General features: G+C 42.7%; 1 non-coding gene across 1 annotated transcript; it reads left to right on the top strand.

The window, feature by feature from the left end:
- The first annotated feature begins 11,724 nt into the window (after window positions 1-11,724).
- On the top strand, window positions 11,725-11,797 carry TRNAG-CCC (transfer RNA glycine (anticodon CCC)). Its single transcript has one exon. It is a non-coding gene; the product is annotated as a tRNA-Gly (tRNA).
- Window positions 11,798-15,668: the final 3,871 nt, after the last annotated feature.

Below are 15,668 nucleotides of genomic sequence, written 5' to 3'. Positions count from 1 at the left end.
AGAACAGAGGGGAAGGCCATGTAAGGATGGAGGCAGAGACTGGAGTGATGCAGCTACAAGCCAAGGAATGCCAAGGAATGCCAACAGCTACCAGAAGCCAGGAGAGAGGCGTGAAGCAGATTCTCCCTCAGAACCTCCAGAAGGAGTCAACCCTGCTGACACCTTGATTTCTGGCCTCCAGAACTGCAAGATAATAAATTTCTGTTGTTTTAGGCCACCCAGTTTGTGGCACCTAGGTTAGGGCACACCTAAAAAAACAAATACAGGGGCTTCCCTGGTGGCGCAGTGGCTGAGAATCCACCTGCCAATGCAGGGGAGAGGGGTTCGATCCCTGGTCCAGGAAGATCCCATATGCCGCGGAGCAACTAAGCCCGTGTGCCACAACTACGGAGCCTGCGCTCTAGAGCCCATGAGCCACAACTACTGAGCCTGTGTGCCACAACTACTGATGCCCATGCGCCTACAGCCCATTCTCTGCAACAAGAGAAGCCACTGCAATGAAGAGTAGCCCCCGCCCACTGCAACAAGAGAAAGCCCGTGCACAGCAACAAAGACACAACTCAGCCAAAAATAAATAAATTAAATACATAAATTTATAAAAAAACAAATACAACATCTCAAAAGTTATCAATTTCCAGTATTTTATTTTCAACACCAAAATTAGTCTTCTTAAAAGTCCATGCTTGTTTAGATTTGTCCACATGTGTACTAATCATGTCTTTGTTCTCATCACTTCTTGCAACTGACCACTTCGTTCTGAATTCTAGTTCTTTCTTCCTGGAGTACATCCTTTATAATACTCTCAGAAAGGATTTATGAGAGAGAAATTCTCTGAGTCGTTTCTGAAAAAAATTTTATTTTACTTTCAATATTGAATGATGACTAAGCTGGGTATCGATTCCACGGTTGGGAATTATTTTCCTGTAGAATCTAATGATGATGTTCCATTTGCCCTTTTTGTCTTCTGATGTTGCTGTTGTTTTGCTGTCAATCTCACTGTCAGATTATCAGCATTTTGCCCTCTGGTAGCTTTAAACAGTTTTTCTTTTGGCCTTTGTTCTGCCTTTTCACTATGATGGTTCTAAATGTGGACTTATTGGGAATTCCCTGGTGGTCCAGTGGTTAGGACTTGGTGCTTTCACTGCTGTGGCCTGGGTTCAATCCCTGGTTGGGGAATTAAGTTCCTGAAAGCTGCAAGGTGCGGCTAAATAAATAAAATACTTATTAAAAAAATTAATGTGGACTTATTTTTCTGAGCAGGGGTAGAGTTTCTGCTTCTTGAATCTTTAAAATTGTGTCTTTGATCAACTCTGGAAAATTAGTAATCATTCTCTCTTTAAATATTGTCTTCCCCACATTCTTTCTTTCTCCTTATAGAACCTATTAGACCTGTGTCGAATTTGTTATTCTCTTTTCTATGTCCCCTAACTTTTCTTTTATATTTTCCACCATTTTGGCTTTCTGTGCATTCTGGGCACATTTAATCTGTTCCTCAGATATGTCTCCCAGGTCAGTAATTTTCATTTCAGGTACATTTAACCTGTTACATAACTCATTTCCCTTATAAAAATTTGTTTCATTGATTGCATTTTTCATCTTTATTTTTAAATTTTATTTATTTTAATATTTATTTATTTTTGGCAGTGTTGGGTTTTCATTGCTGTGCGTGGGCTTTCTCTAGTTGCGGCGAGTGGGGGCTACTCTTCGTTGCGATGCACAGGCTTCTCATTGCAGTGACTTCTCTCATTGCGGAGCACGGGCTCTAGCTGCGCGGGCTTCAGTAGTTGTAGCGCATGGGCTCAGTAGTTGTGGCTTGCGGGCTCTAGAGAGCAGGCTCAGTAGTTGTGGCGCACAGGCTTAGTTGCTCCGCGGCATGTGGGATCTTCCCGGACCAGGGCTCGAACCCGTGTCCCCTGCATTGGCAGGCGGATTCTTAACCACTGCGCCACCGGGGAAGTCCCCATTTTTCATCTTTAAAAGTTCTGTTTGATTCTTCTTAAAACCTGCCTCCTCTGTTTCCACCCCCATAATGTCTTATTCTTTAGAATTCTGATTCCTAATATTTTTCCTTTAATTATTTATTATGTCATTTTATTGAATTATAACATACATCCTAAAAAGTACACAAATCATAGGTATGTACCTCAGTAAATTTTCAAAACTGAACAAACGCATGTAACCAGCACTTGGGTCGGGACACAGAACATTCAGTACCCCCAGAAGCCTCTCTCACGCCCGCTCCTTCCCCCCAAAGGCAACCACTCATCTCTAACAGACTAACTTTGTGTTCTCTGTCAGACCTTTGTGTGTTCTGGAGACCCTGGGCCTGTTATCTTGTATTTGTTGTGTCTTCTGACTTTCAATCCTCATGGATTGTTCCCCCAGGGATTGTGACATTTCTTGCTATGAGCTCACCCTTAGGGTGGTGGGTTCTTTTATTTTTTTCCTCCAATAGAGCCTGTTGCAGCCTGGGTCTTGGGAGCATGGCTTCAAAGCTTTTCCCTTTTTGCTTATCTCCCAGAAGTATCACCAGACTATGTTCAGTATTTATGTCATTGCTTAGAGTTGGGAGTTTCTGGACCATTCCTGTCCAGTAAATTGACATCCCAAACCATGCGATGCTGAGTTGGGAGCTTTGGATTCTCAGGCTGAAACAGACAGGCTTGCTTGTCACCTCCTTGTAGATGGGCGTTTTTTCTCAAGTTCGCCCTTTTGCCGAGAGTGCGGCTTTTCAAGGGTCCAGCTTTATACAGAGATCTCAGGACCTGCCCTGACCTTAAGTGTGCTCCCAAGGCTGTCTTCTGTCCCCACATGCGCTTAAGCACAAGCCCCTGCTTCTCACCCCATCCTCACCCCAGAAGCAGGGTGAGCTCATTAGCTGTCGTCTGTCGGGGTCAGTCCCCTCTTGTTTTTGGCATTTGGGATTTCTCTTTCTTTCCTGGGACCTCAGCTGAGCATTTGATATAATTTCTGTTCTGTACACCTTGAGGAGGTATTGAGCATTTGAAAGGCAGCTCGTGTGGCTGTGGAACTGATTTTTAAATTTTATTATTTTAACCAGTTGACGTTGAGATTTAAATAGCCAAATGTGGCTGGTGGCTCCCATATTGGACAGTGCAGCCTTGGAAAGGAAGCAGGAGCTCACCACCTCCCCAGGCTCAGGTCAGACTAATCCTAGGGCGTGGACAACCTGCATTCCAGCCTTGGTCCAGGTCTCTGAGGACCTTGATGGAGGTCACATGGGAAGCATGTGGGTTGGCCTGGATTCCATTCTGTGAATTTGGACCCATACGTGCTTGAGGAAAGAGCCAGTCAGCCTGGAGGACAGGCCCTAGGGGGTGCCTCAGGGGTCTGTATTAGGCCCCATCTATTTATCTATTTGGGGGGTGACACAAAGTTGAGAAGGATCAGGGACACCTTAGGTGACAGGACCCTGGATGACCTCTTTTGCCCCTTAAAAACTTCAGCTTTCCTTCTCCATCCCCTCCCCACTCCTCCATTCTGTCCTCAGCCCTTTCCTGACCCCAGACTCTCCCTGGAGAGCTCTTCCTCCAGGGGCTCCAGCTCCCCTGGGTGCCTCCGTTACAGCCTCACGCATCTTGGGATTCCCCAAACTCTTCCCGCTTTCCCAAGCCTGAAGGCCTTTGCCCACACTAGCCATTCCCTCTTCCTCGCAGGCCCTCTCTATCACCCCCAACCCGCTTTCCTGATGGGCTCATTTTCTTTAAAAGCCAAAATCTCAAATGTCACCTCCCCTAGAAAGCCCGACATCTATGTTCCCCAAACACTCTAATATACGTATTCTATGTGTATATGTACACACATGTATAACATTTGTTTTTAAGAGTAAGCTTTATAGGACTTCCCTGGTGGCGCAGTGGTTGGGAGTCCGCCTGCCGATGCAGGGGAGGCGGGTTTGTGCCCCGGTCCGGGAAGATCCCACATGCCACGGAGCTGCTGGGCCCGTGAGCCATGGCCGCTGAGCCTGCGCTTCCGGAGCCTGTGCTCCGCAATGGGAGAGGCCACAACAGTGAGAGGCCTGCGTACCGCAAAAAAAAAAAAAAAAAAAAGAGTAAGTTTTATATGCATGACACATGCATGGTTTTATATGCATGACCCCTGGATGAATGTTCAAAATTCATCCAGGGGTTTAAGGTGAGAGGTCTGTCCTCCCCGTCCCGGCACTCTGGGCTTCAGGCCGCCCAATTCCCCTTCCCAAAGACAACTGCTGTGCCTCAAGGCTGTGAACGCCCTTCCTCAAGGGCTATGTGGGTTTCACAGGGAGTGCCTGGAGGGCAGGATAATCTTGTTCTCTGCAAGCTCTCTGGGAACTACAGAAAGATTTGATGCTTGGGTAAACCACGACCGCCTGAGGACAGGGATAGTAAGAGGGAATATAAAGGAGCTGTAATGAGGGGTCTGGGCCGAAACTCAAACTCATGGACCCCTGCCACAGGAATGAATGACAGTGCAACTGCAAAATGCACCCACCAGCTTCCCCAGGGCACCACGGGTGGGAGCTGGATTTGTTCCTGGGCAGTGCCTGATCCACAAACAGCACTATTAGGTACAACAAAACCTTGGAACACACCCAGAAGCCCAGCAACAGTAGAATAGATGAATAAACAGTCATGTCATTCAACAGAGTAGCTCACAAATGTGAGAATGAATCAGCTACGACTACACACAGTGTGGATGAATTTCACAGACGTAATGTTGAATGAAAGAAGCCAGACACAAAAGACAACATACTGAGTCTATTTCTATAATAAAAGTCCAAAAGCAGGCAAAACGAAACTCCAGTGTTAGAAGTCAGGATAGTGGTTACTTTTGGGGTAGCACATGCTGGCATTGGGAGGCTGGAATCTGCCTCTTCATCTGGGCGCTGGTCTCTTGGGTGTGTGAAAATTCATTGAGCTTTTTCCCTTACGTTCACTTTTATATATGTATATTATACTTAAAAAAAGAAGTTACAGAAAAGGAATGAGAAACCTTTCCATGTAACTGGAATGAAATGATCTCTGAGATTCTGAGATGGAAAGAAAAACACAGAGGAGTACACGCCCATTAAAAAGAAGTGTGTGCTGGGAAGAGCATTAACCTCCGTCCGCTGGGGAAGCCACAGTATAATTGTGTGTGCCTTCTGAATTTCCTACCATGTGAATGTATTTCTTATTCAAGAAAACAAATGAGTTTCAGATTAAGCTTTAACAAACATTATGGAGCCCCCGCCACAAGCCAGGCATTGGCTGGACCACGCTTCCTGCAGTCCTTGTAAGGGCAAGTGGGCACTGCTGTCCCCTCACCTGAGCCTGAGAGGGCCAGCACTTGCCTGCAGGTACCCACAGCGTGAGTGATGGTGGCCGTGGGGCCTGGAATGGACCACCCTGCTCCTGTGACAGAGAATTTCAGAAGCATCTGGATCTCAGGTTACCCAGCTCTGTGGTTTTCACATGTGTTCTCTGGTGCCTTAGGGTTCTGGAGAAGGGCCACAGCGCAGCCACCCCAGCTTTAAGCACCGTGATTCTATTCTGTATACTCAGTTCTGTGAAGCTATTGTTTGAAAAATAGCTCCATCGCTAAAAGTGGTTCGAAAGCCCCTTTTCTAACCAAGCCCTTGCCCAGGGTCCTCAACAGCATCTTGGGTACACAGCTCTTTTTATGGGACTGTCCCACAAGTTGCAAGGCTCTCAGCGTCCACTGTCTATCAACAACATTTGCAGTCATTGTGACGAGCAAAAGCACCCCTTAAAGTATCCAGCGGGTGAGGGGGTCTGGCACTCTAACCAAAGCAGCAGACTCCTCACCAAGGTACTTGATGGTCCACCAGCGCCTGCTGGGATGCCCCTGGTGATGAGGGCTCACCACCTCACAAGGCAGCCCATGCCACATTCAGCAGCTCTGATGTCTGTACACAGCTCCCTTTTTCCCTGTAATGTCCACCAGTTCCAGACATCAGTCTAAACATGGAGACTTGGGACTTCCCTGGCAGTCCAGTGGTTAAGACTCTGTGCTTCCACGGAAGGGGGCATGGGTTTGGTCCCTGGTTGGGGAACTAAGGTCCCACATGCTGTGCGCCACTGCCACAAAAACAACAACAACAGCAGAAAACCATGGAGACTAAATCAAACTCCTTTCCCCTATTTACACCGCATCACCCATGAGATGTTCCTGTCAAAATGTTTAACTAAGCCCAGTCAAGCCTTTATATTTAACCTCCCTCCCCATTTACAGGAAGTAAAGGGGATAGAGGAACAAGGTTAAATGACACCTCAAGGAAACATGACAAATCCAGAAGGTAGGATTTATACAAGATGATTGGCCTGGGACAAAAAAATGTCAGGGACAAAAGGATTGGTGGGGGCACAAGAACAAAGAGACACAACATGCAAAGTTGCCCTAAAGCCTCAACTGAATCCTGATGTGACCAACAATGACAACACAGCTGAGAAATGCTTAGCTGAGAAAACTGGGGAAACTGACTATGGACTAGATGTTAGATAATACTGGGAATTATTGTTAATTTTCTTGAGTCTAATAATGGTTTTGTGGTTTTGAAGAAAATGTGCTTTTAGGAGATGCATGCTTAGGTATTTGATATATTCAGGAAGTGAAACGTAATGATATTTGCAAACTGATTTCAAATAGTTCAGCAAAACCAACCAACCAACTAGCTAACCCTATACATACATCAACAAATGTTAACAATTGTTGAATATAGGTAGTGGGCAGAAGGGACTCATTAACTTATTATTTCTTAGTATTTGAAATTTATCCTAATGAAAAGTTTGCAAAAAAAAAAAGAGCCTTTCCTCCAAGACAGCGCTCATTCATTGAGACAATGTTTTATACTCAGTGTACTCACTTTTGTGTATATGGTCCAGTACAATCATTCTTAAGTAAACTAAGTAGGAACAAAAGCCCAATTACAGGCAGAAAGGTTTGGGAAAGCAGGATGTGTATGGGAATTGTGAGACGGGTAAGCTGTGCTTCTCCAGGGGAGAAGGACTGGGGTGAGGCTGGAGGGTTGGCCTGGGTGGACTGGGGAAGGGACTCGAATGCCAGGTTAAAGAGGCTGATTTCCTCTGCAGGACGTTGGACAAACTGCTGAATGACAGCGTCAACTTTGAGTTTTAGCTGGGAGCAGTGAGGATGATGACAGACCGGAGAAAAGCCTTAGTCTCAAGTGCCCTGAGGGGCAAGGCAGACTGGTTAGGGGTCTGTGATCATCAGGGAACAGCTGCCACTTGGGGACAGCTAACAGCCCCTCCAAGGGGACAGCATGCATTTGGGCCCCGCAAATTACTCAAGAGCAGCCAGAATTCTTTCCTTGTATGTGAGCTCTTCTAGTTGATAGTGTTAGCTCATTTAAAAGCAGAAGCAAAGCAAACCACAGTTGGAGGCAGACAAAACAAGTCTGAGGCCCTGATCAGGCTCAAGGGCCACCAACCCCGGACTAGAGGCTGCAGCTGAGTTAGGAGGTATGATGATCCCGAGGGCCACGCTGGTGACTGACCTCAGGTGATGGTGCGGAGGGAAGGTGGAAGGCAGAGGCCTGATTGCAGACATACCCAGAAGTGGATTCCATCCAGGAGACTTGGTCTAAACAGATTTGGAAAGAGGAGGGCGGAGTCCAGGGTGACTCACGGTGCCTGCGTGGGTTGGATGATACCCTGGAGTTGGGATCACAGAAGGAGGGCAGGATGCTGGGGGAAGGGGAGTCTGTGTCTGTGCACTTGGCCTTTGAAGAGCCTTTGGGTCTTCCTGCAATGGGTTGGTGACCTGGAGAGATGAGCTGGAGGCGCTGGTGTGGGCAGCCCTGCTGAAGGAGTCGTCGTCTGCAGAGAGACAGAGTCAGGAAAGGGCTGGGGACAGATTGGAAGAGTAGGGAGGGGATGGAGAAGGAAAGCTGAGGCTTTAAGGGGCAAAAGAGGGGATCCAGGGTCCTGACTGTCACCTAAGGTGTCCTGACCCTTCTCAACTCTGTGTCACCCCCCAAACAGATAAATAGGTAGGGCCTAATACAGACCTGTGAGGCACCCCCTAGGGCCTGTCCTCCAGGCTGATTGGCCCATTCATCAGGCGCATGAGGGTGAAAATCCACAGAATGGAGTCCAGGCCAACTCACGTGCTTCCCTCGTACCCTCCATCACAGTCCTCAGAGACCTGGACCAAGGCTGGAATGCAGGTTGTCCACCTTGAGAGTAGTCTAACCTGAGCCTGCCACGCCCATGGGGTGCTGGTAAGCCCCTCTTTCCTGTTTTAGGGGAAGGGAAAATGATCTTTATCGAGCAGTTACTATCTAGTTTAATCACATGTGGGACCTGCACGGTGGGCGTTATGCTGAACACAAGTATCAGTCAGTAATCAGTCATGTATTCAGCATATCTTTACCCGGTATCTCCTGTGGGCCGTGAAACTGCATTAGGCACAGAAGTCTAAGACACCAGGAACGGAATCAGAACACTAAGGAAGTGAGTTGTGTTGTTTTTCAAATTATACAGGAATGATCCCCACCGCCACCCCATTTCTGGTCCCAGCTCCACCCAGATTTTGGCAGACTCTCTAGGAGGTGGTATCAGAATTTTGGCAGGGGAAGAAGGACTAGGAAACATGTTCTGAAAAATCTCCCCATATGTTTCTGATTTGTCAGCTAGGATAACCAGAAAACTCTACTAGCAAAATTGTTTGAAATGTTTGATTAAATTAAAAATGATTTTAGATGCACAGCTGAGTTCCCATGGAAGAAAGAGAAAATTCAGGAGTCCAGAAACAAAGAGGGGACTAAACAGCATAGATGACAGTCGATGAGTTGATAATGTGTCTTCCCTTAAGTGTCAATGAGGGTCAATAACCAGGAGTGACAGGAGATGAGGCCCTGCACTAGGGTTACAAGAAAAAAAATACAGAACAATACAGGATGCCTATATATATGTACATATATATATATACATGTATATAGGCATCCTGTATTATGTGTGTGTGTGTATATATATATATAAAATATAAAATATATATGTATAAACAAGCATATATATATTTTGGGGGGGGGCGGGGTAAGTATGGCAGTTGGACCCACCTACAATGGAAATTGTACCCATTATTACAATTAAAAAATGTCAAAGCCCTGACACACTTTTTCACATATGAGACTAAAAATTACAATTAGGACAATCAGAGCCCCTAGATGTTGAGATTATACAACAACAGCATGGAGGAGAACATAAAATTCAATGTTAGAAATCCAAACTCTAAGAAAACGAACAATAAAACCCCCAGAATTTGACAAAGAAACAGTTTCTAAAAACAGAAAATGTAGTCACTGGAACAAACAGCACAATAAAGCCCTCCAGGGGTGGATTTAACAGCAGATTGAACACAATAGAAGAGAGGATTAATGAACTGGAAAAGAGAGTTGAAGAAGCACAGAGAACTGAAATGGTGAAAAAGAAGTTAGGAGACACAGATAATAGAATCAGAGTATTCAACGTATGTCTAATAGAGATTCCAGAAAGAGTATGAAAAGAATGAAGTAGAGATATCTGAAGATATAATGACTAAGAATTTTCCAGAATTGTTGAGACACGATTCTCAAGAATGAAGAAACACTATGAACACTAAATACAATTTAAACTAGGTCCAAATAGATTCCCATGGTAATAAAAAGCAGATAAAGGTTAAAAAGAAAAAAGATTTTATTTCTCACAGATCCTTTCTGAAAGAATTCCTAATGGATGTACTTCAGGAAGAAGAAATTTCTACTTACAGCATTATAAGAAGCAGTGAAGAATGAGGAGGGGAAGTAACAGAGGGAAGTGACCTTGGCAAATCCTCTCCTCAGAAAAAGCAATGATAAAACTGGCAAAATTATCCAATACAACTATTTCAGTGCTCTGGAAGGTAACTAAAGGCATACAGCAAATTGAAAGGCATTTATTCAAGAAAAATTGAACCTCAGTAATAACAGTGGGTCTGTGGCATTTTATCTCCAGGCTGCTTCCATTTCCCTTCCCCCACCCACAATGCCAAGACATGGTAGCCATGAAAACTGGCAGCCTCACTTCTGCTGCTGGAGGAGCTGACCTGATTTGGAGCTCTGCAAAAAAGCTCATGGTGAGGGGTGATGTTGAAAATAATATCGATTGGTGGCAAACAATTGGGAAAGGCCACTGTCACATTTGCCTAAGGCTACAGTGCTGCCTGGGGCAAGCAAGAGAGCAGTCAAAAGTTTGAAAAGGAGATGTAGGGCACCAGATAGCCACAGGGGGCTTTGAGAAGCTCTGACATATTCCTGGGGATCTAGAGGTGTGCACACACATGTGCGTGCAGTTGAGGACCCCACCCCAGATCCCTGGCTGAACATCAGGCCTCGTGCAAAAGCAGAAAGTAAAAACCAAGGCAGACTTGTAACCTGCCTGAACTTTGTGTGCCCCAGTCCACACACAGACCCACTTGGCAAAGGGCGGAGGGCACGGGCTCAAGCTGTTTAAGAAAAACTTCTGACCAACCACTGGCTGGCCACTAAGCTATGCTGACCCAGGGGTGATACCTAGGAAGTCAAGCTTAAAAGTAAAAACAAGATGAAAAAACAACAACAACAAAACACCACACCAGAATAAAACTGAACAGAGACTTCGGTGGCTGCACACTGTGGGGAAGACAAACTATAAAGAATTAGTCCAGACAAGTCACTAAGTCAACCAACCGGCCAAGCAGCAAACAACAACAACGATAGAATCAACAACAACAGTCCCTGGGAGATCAGGATCCAGAGTTACAATATATTCTCTAAAATGTTCAGTTTTCAGTAAAAAATTACGAGGCAGATCTCATTTAATCCTCCCAACAGAGCTATTTCTAACTTACATTTGTGGAAAATGAGGCTCAGACTGATAAAGTAGCTTGCTCCAAATCACACAGCTAGGACACGGCCGCACTGACACACAAATTTTGGTCTGACTGACATGCAAAGGAACAGGAAAGTATAGCCCAAACACAGGGGGAAAAGAAGTAGTAAGAAACTGTCTGAAGGGGCCTGGACACTGGACTTAGTAGACAAAGACTTTAAATCAGCTATGATAAATATGTTCAAAGAACTAAAGAGTACATGTTTATTGAATTAAAGGAAAGTATGACAATTATCAATAAAGAAATGGAAATGGCTTAAAAAGAACCAGATAGGAATTCTGGAGTTGAAAAGTACAGTAACTGAAATAAAAAATTCACTAGAGAGACTCAACAACCGATTTGAGTTGACAGAAGAAGGCATTAGCAAATTTGAAGATACATAGGTCCATACGGATGATCCAGTCTGAAGACTAGACAGAAAATAAAGAAAAATTGTTGAGTGGAACGCTATCGAGTATATCAGCATACATGTAACGGGAGTCCCAGAAGCAGGGCCAGCTATGTAATGTGTGGATCCCAGTGCAAAATGAAAATGTGAGGACTTTTTCTTTATTCCATGAAAATGTGTTGACTTTTCACGGTGGTTTTTAATTTGCTATCTAATGTTGTGCACTTACAGGCTTGGAGATACTTGTGGGACTTGTAAGTGTTATACGGAAACCTGCTGACACCCTGATTTTGGCCCAGTGACACTGATTTTCAGATTTCCAAAACAGTGAGAGAAAATATTTCTGTTGTTTTAAGCCACCAAGTTTGTGGCAATTTGTTATAGCAGCCATAGGAAACTAATACAAACACTAAATATCTGTAGGGACTTCCCTGGTGGTCCAGTGGTTAAGACGCTGCACTCCCAATGCAGGGGGCCCAGGTTCGATCCCTGGTCAGGGAACTAGATCCCACATGCTGCAACTAAAAGATCCCGCATGTCACAACTAAGACCCAGCGCAGCCAAATAAATAAATTAATTAATATTAAAAAAAAAATGTAGGATGTGGCTATAGGAGTTAAATGTACAACCATAAATACCTGTATTTAAAAATAAATTATATATAAAATAAGAAAGAGCAAATAATCTCAGAAATGTAGAAAAAGAAAAATGGAGCAAATGAAAAGAAATCAGAAGGAAGGAAGGAACCTAAACAAGAGCAAAAATTAATGAACCATCAAACAAATAAATAATAAAGAAGATCTATAAAAAGAAACCTGTGGGAAAATTATCAAGAAGAAAAAGAGGCACAAATTAACATTTTCAGAAATGATAAAGAGGACAGAGAGATTTAAACTATCTATCATTTTCTAACAATAATTTAAAATCTTAAGTCGAATGGTGAGTTTTCTAGAAAAATGCAAATTATCAAAACTGACTCAAGATGACGTAGAAAATCATCAACGTGTAAAACAAAAATGTTGCATACCATACAGTTTTCCAAGAATCAAGTCGTTAGCCACTGCAGTCGCTGACCTATAGTGCAGCCTGAAAGGAATTCAAGACCAAGAACAGGACGAGGCACTTTGTACTTTGGGAAAACAGGCCCTTAGATACTTAGCTATACTTCGGGAAACATTTTTATGAACCCAGATTCTTGCATCTTCCCATACTTAGAAAAGCACTAGAATCATTAACTGGGATATCTGTTCCTTGTGACTAGCAGTAACTTCCTACTGAGATGTATGCCTGATTGCATGTGCTCCTTAGCCAAAATTATATATATACTGGCTTCTCCCCCCACATCTTCAGAGCAGTTTCTCAGAGCTGTCTGAGAGGCTGTCTCCTGGGCTATAGTCCTCAGCAAAACACTGAATAAAACTCAACTCACAGCTCTTAACGTTGTGTGCTTTTCTTTCAGTCAATGAAAGAAATTGAACGGTATGTTAAGTCTTTAAAAAATGACAACATTCACAGCAGCCTTATAGGTGACTTCTGCCAAACATTCAAGGAATTCCACAAGAGCGTAATACATAGTCTTCTAGAGAATAGAAAAAGAAAAAACAAAAAGAATAGTACCCAAATATTATATGAGGCTAGTATAAGCTCAATGCCAAAACAAAAAAAGGATAACAGGGGAATGGAAAGCTAGAGGACCATCTTCCTCTGAATTATGGGTGTAAGTATCATAAAAAAATCTTAGCCAATAAAATCCAACAGTATGTACAAAACTGAACACATTATAGCAAAATTGGGTTTGTTCCAAGAATGCAAGGTTTTTAACATTTAAAAAAATTAGTGTAGGGACTTCTCTGGCAGTCCGGTGGTTAAGCCTCTGTGCTTCCACTGCAGGGGGCGTGGGTTCGATCTCTGGTTGGGGAACTAAGATCCTGCATGCCGCGTGGTGTGGCCAAAATAAAATAAAATAAAATAATCTTAAAAAATTAATGTAAGTTATCACATTGTCAGTTTTACAAAGAAAAACCATAAGCACCCCAATAGATGAATAGGAAATATTCCATACTTTTCAAAATCTATTCATGTTACAACTTCTTAGCAAACAATGAAAGCAGGGAACTTCTTTAACTGGATACAGAGTATTTACCAAAATCCTATAATAAAAATAATTTTCAAAAGAGAAATATTGAAAGTATCCTTTTAAAATTAGGAACACGAAAAGCTTGTCCAATATCCACTTCTGTTCAACACTGTATAGGTGGTACTAGCCAGTACATCGAAACCAGAAAAATAATCTAAGGATATTGGGCTTGAAATAGGTCATGTTGGTTCACAATTAAAAAAAAAAAAAACTATATATGTGATCATCTATCATTGAGGGTTTTCCTATTTATGGAAGAATTAACAATATTTGCAAAATTAGTTATTGGCATGTTTGAGCTTCTTAAAGTAGAATTTTAAACCTTTTCATGAATGGTTTGGGGCCAACCTCAGAAGGAAACAGAGCCCATTTTACATACATGTGATTGCTTTGCTGTATTAACTCAGCAGCTTACAAGAAGGAATGCACTCTAAAAGAAGGAAAGTATATAATTTTAAAAGCCATATTAATCTATATAAAACAGCTGCTTCTGCTATAAACTCTGATAAAAAGACTTAGTAATTTGATTTCATACTTAAATAGTATTTTTGTGGTGGGAATTACCGTTAAAGTGATATATGATTCCAACAACTACAACACAGTTTTACTGTATTACAAAGTACTGTATTGATTTGCCAAAATTTTGTAATTTGGAAAAGTAATTCCTTTGTTTATATTTGTATTTCCAAAAGTCTTTATGATTTAGAAGGCTGTATTATAGGCTGATTATGTTAACTGAAACCTATTGCCTACATTTCGAAGCACTCTAAGCTTAAACAGAACAGCTGTTCACATCTTTTAGCATTTTACATTTGCCTAATTTATAAAATTGCCGTGTGTCAAAAATCACACTTCTGTAATTGCTAGAGCATGATATATCAATTATTTGAATGTAATCACATTTTGAAGTAATTGTGAACACAGAACACTCTTTTTAAAAGGAGACAGGCATTATTTGGCTTATCAACTAACTGCAGCATAATTCCTAGGTGCATAACGCTTTTAATAATGTGGTGCCACAGCTGGGAAAACAACAACTGACTTAACCACTAGATGCACTGCAGTGGTTCTTATTTATGGGAAATCCTTATTTGTGATTATGTATGTATGTGTGTGTGTGTATACATATATATATATGTATGTGTGTGTATATATATATATATTTTTTTTTTGCTGCACCATGTGGCATGTGGGATCTTAGTTCCCCAATCAGGGATCGAACCTGCCCCCCTGCAGTGGAAGTGCAGAGTCTTAACCCCTGGACTGACAGGCAAGTCCCTATTTCTGATTCTGAAGGCCAGGGGCTATCTGAAAAACAATACAGTAAGTGAATTTTGTTTCCTATTTCAGGGCATGTAATTGACAACCACTAAATAGTATTTCTGATATTGGCAATTGTTGCATACAGAGTAGTTCGCTAATAGGCAATTAGCTTTGCCTTTATTTATTTATATTTTTAATAGTTTTTTTAATTAAAAGTTTTTAAAATTTTTTTTAAAATTTATAAATTTATTTATTTTTGGCTGCGTTGGGTCTTAGCTGCTGCGCGCGGGCTTTCTCTAGTTGTGGCGAGCGGGGGCTTCTTTTCATGGTGGTGCACGGGCTCTAAGCATACGGACTTCAGTAGTTATGGCTCACAGGCTCTTAGAGCGCAGGCTCAGTAGTTGTGGTGCACGGGCTTAGTTGCTCTGCAGCATGTGGGATCTTCCCAGACCAGGGGTCGAATCTGTGTCTCCTGCATTGGCAGGCAGATTCTTATCCACTGTGCCGCCAGGGAAGCCCACTTTGCCTTTATTTTATAATGCTTAATGTAAGTGATCAACTTAAAGTTTCTTATAAAAGAGAAAGTTAATGTATGCATGTAAACCACAGAAACAGATACTAACTTATTTGAAAAATAGAGTTCTTTCTACTTAGAATATTGGTTACAAAACCCACGTGATCATCTCAATAGATGCAGAAGAAGCATTTGACAAAATTCAACACCCTGTCATGATAGCACTCAACAAACTAAGAACAGCAGGAAACTTCCTCAGCCTGATAAACGGCATAAACCCACAGCTTAACATCATATGTAATGGTGAAAGACTGAAAGCTTTCTAAGATTAGGAACAAGACAAGGGTGTCTTCCCTTGCCACGTCTGTTCAACATTGTACTGGAGGTTCTAGTCAGGGCAATTAGGGAAGAAAGGCAGATAAAGGCATTCAGACTGGAAGGGAAAAATAAAAACTATC

The sequence above is a fragment of the Globicephala melas genome, chromosome 15 (genome assembly GCF_963455315.2).
Source record: "Globicephala melas chromosome 15, mGloMel1.2, whole genome shotgun sequence".
Taxonomy (NCBI): Eukaryota; Metazoa; Chordata; class Mammalia; order Artiodactyla; family Delphinidae; genus Globicephala; species Globicephala melas.
The sequence above is the reverse complement of the archived record's forward strand: the minus strand, read 5'-3'. Positions and strand labels throughout refer to the sequence as shown.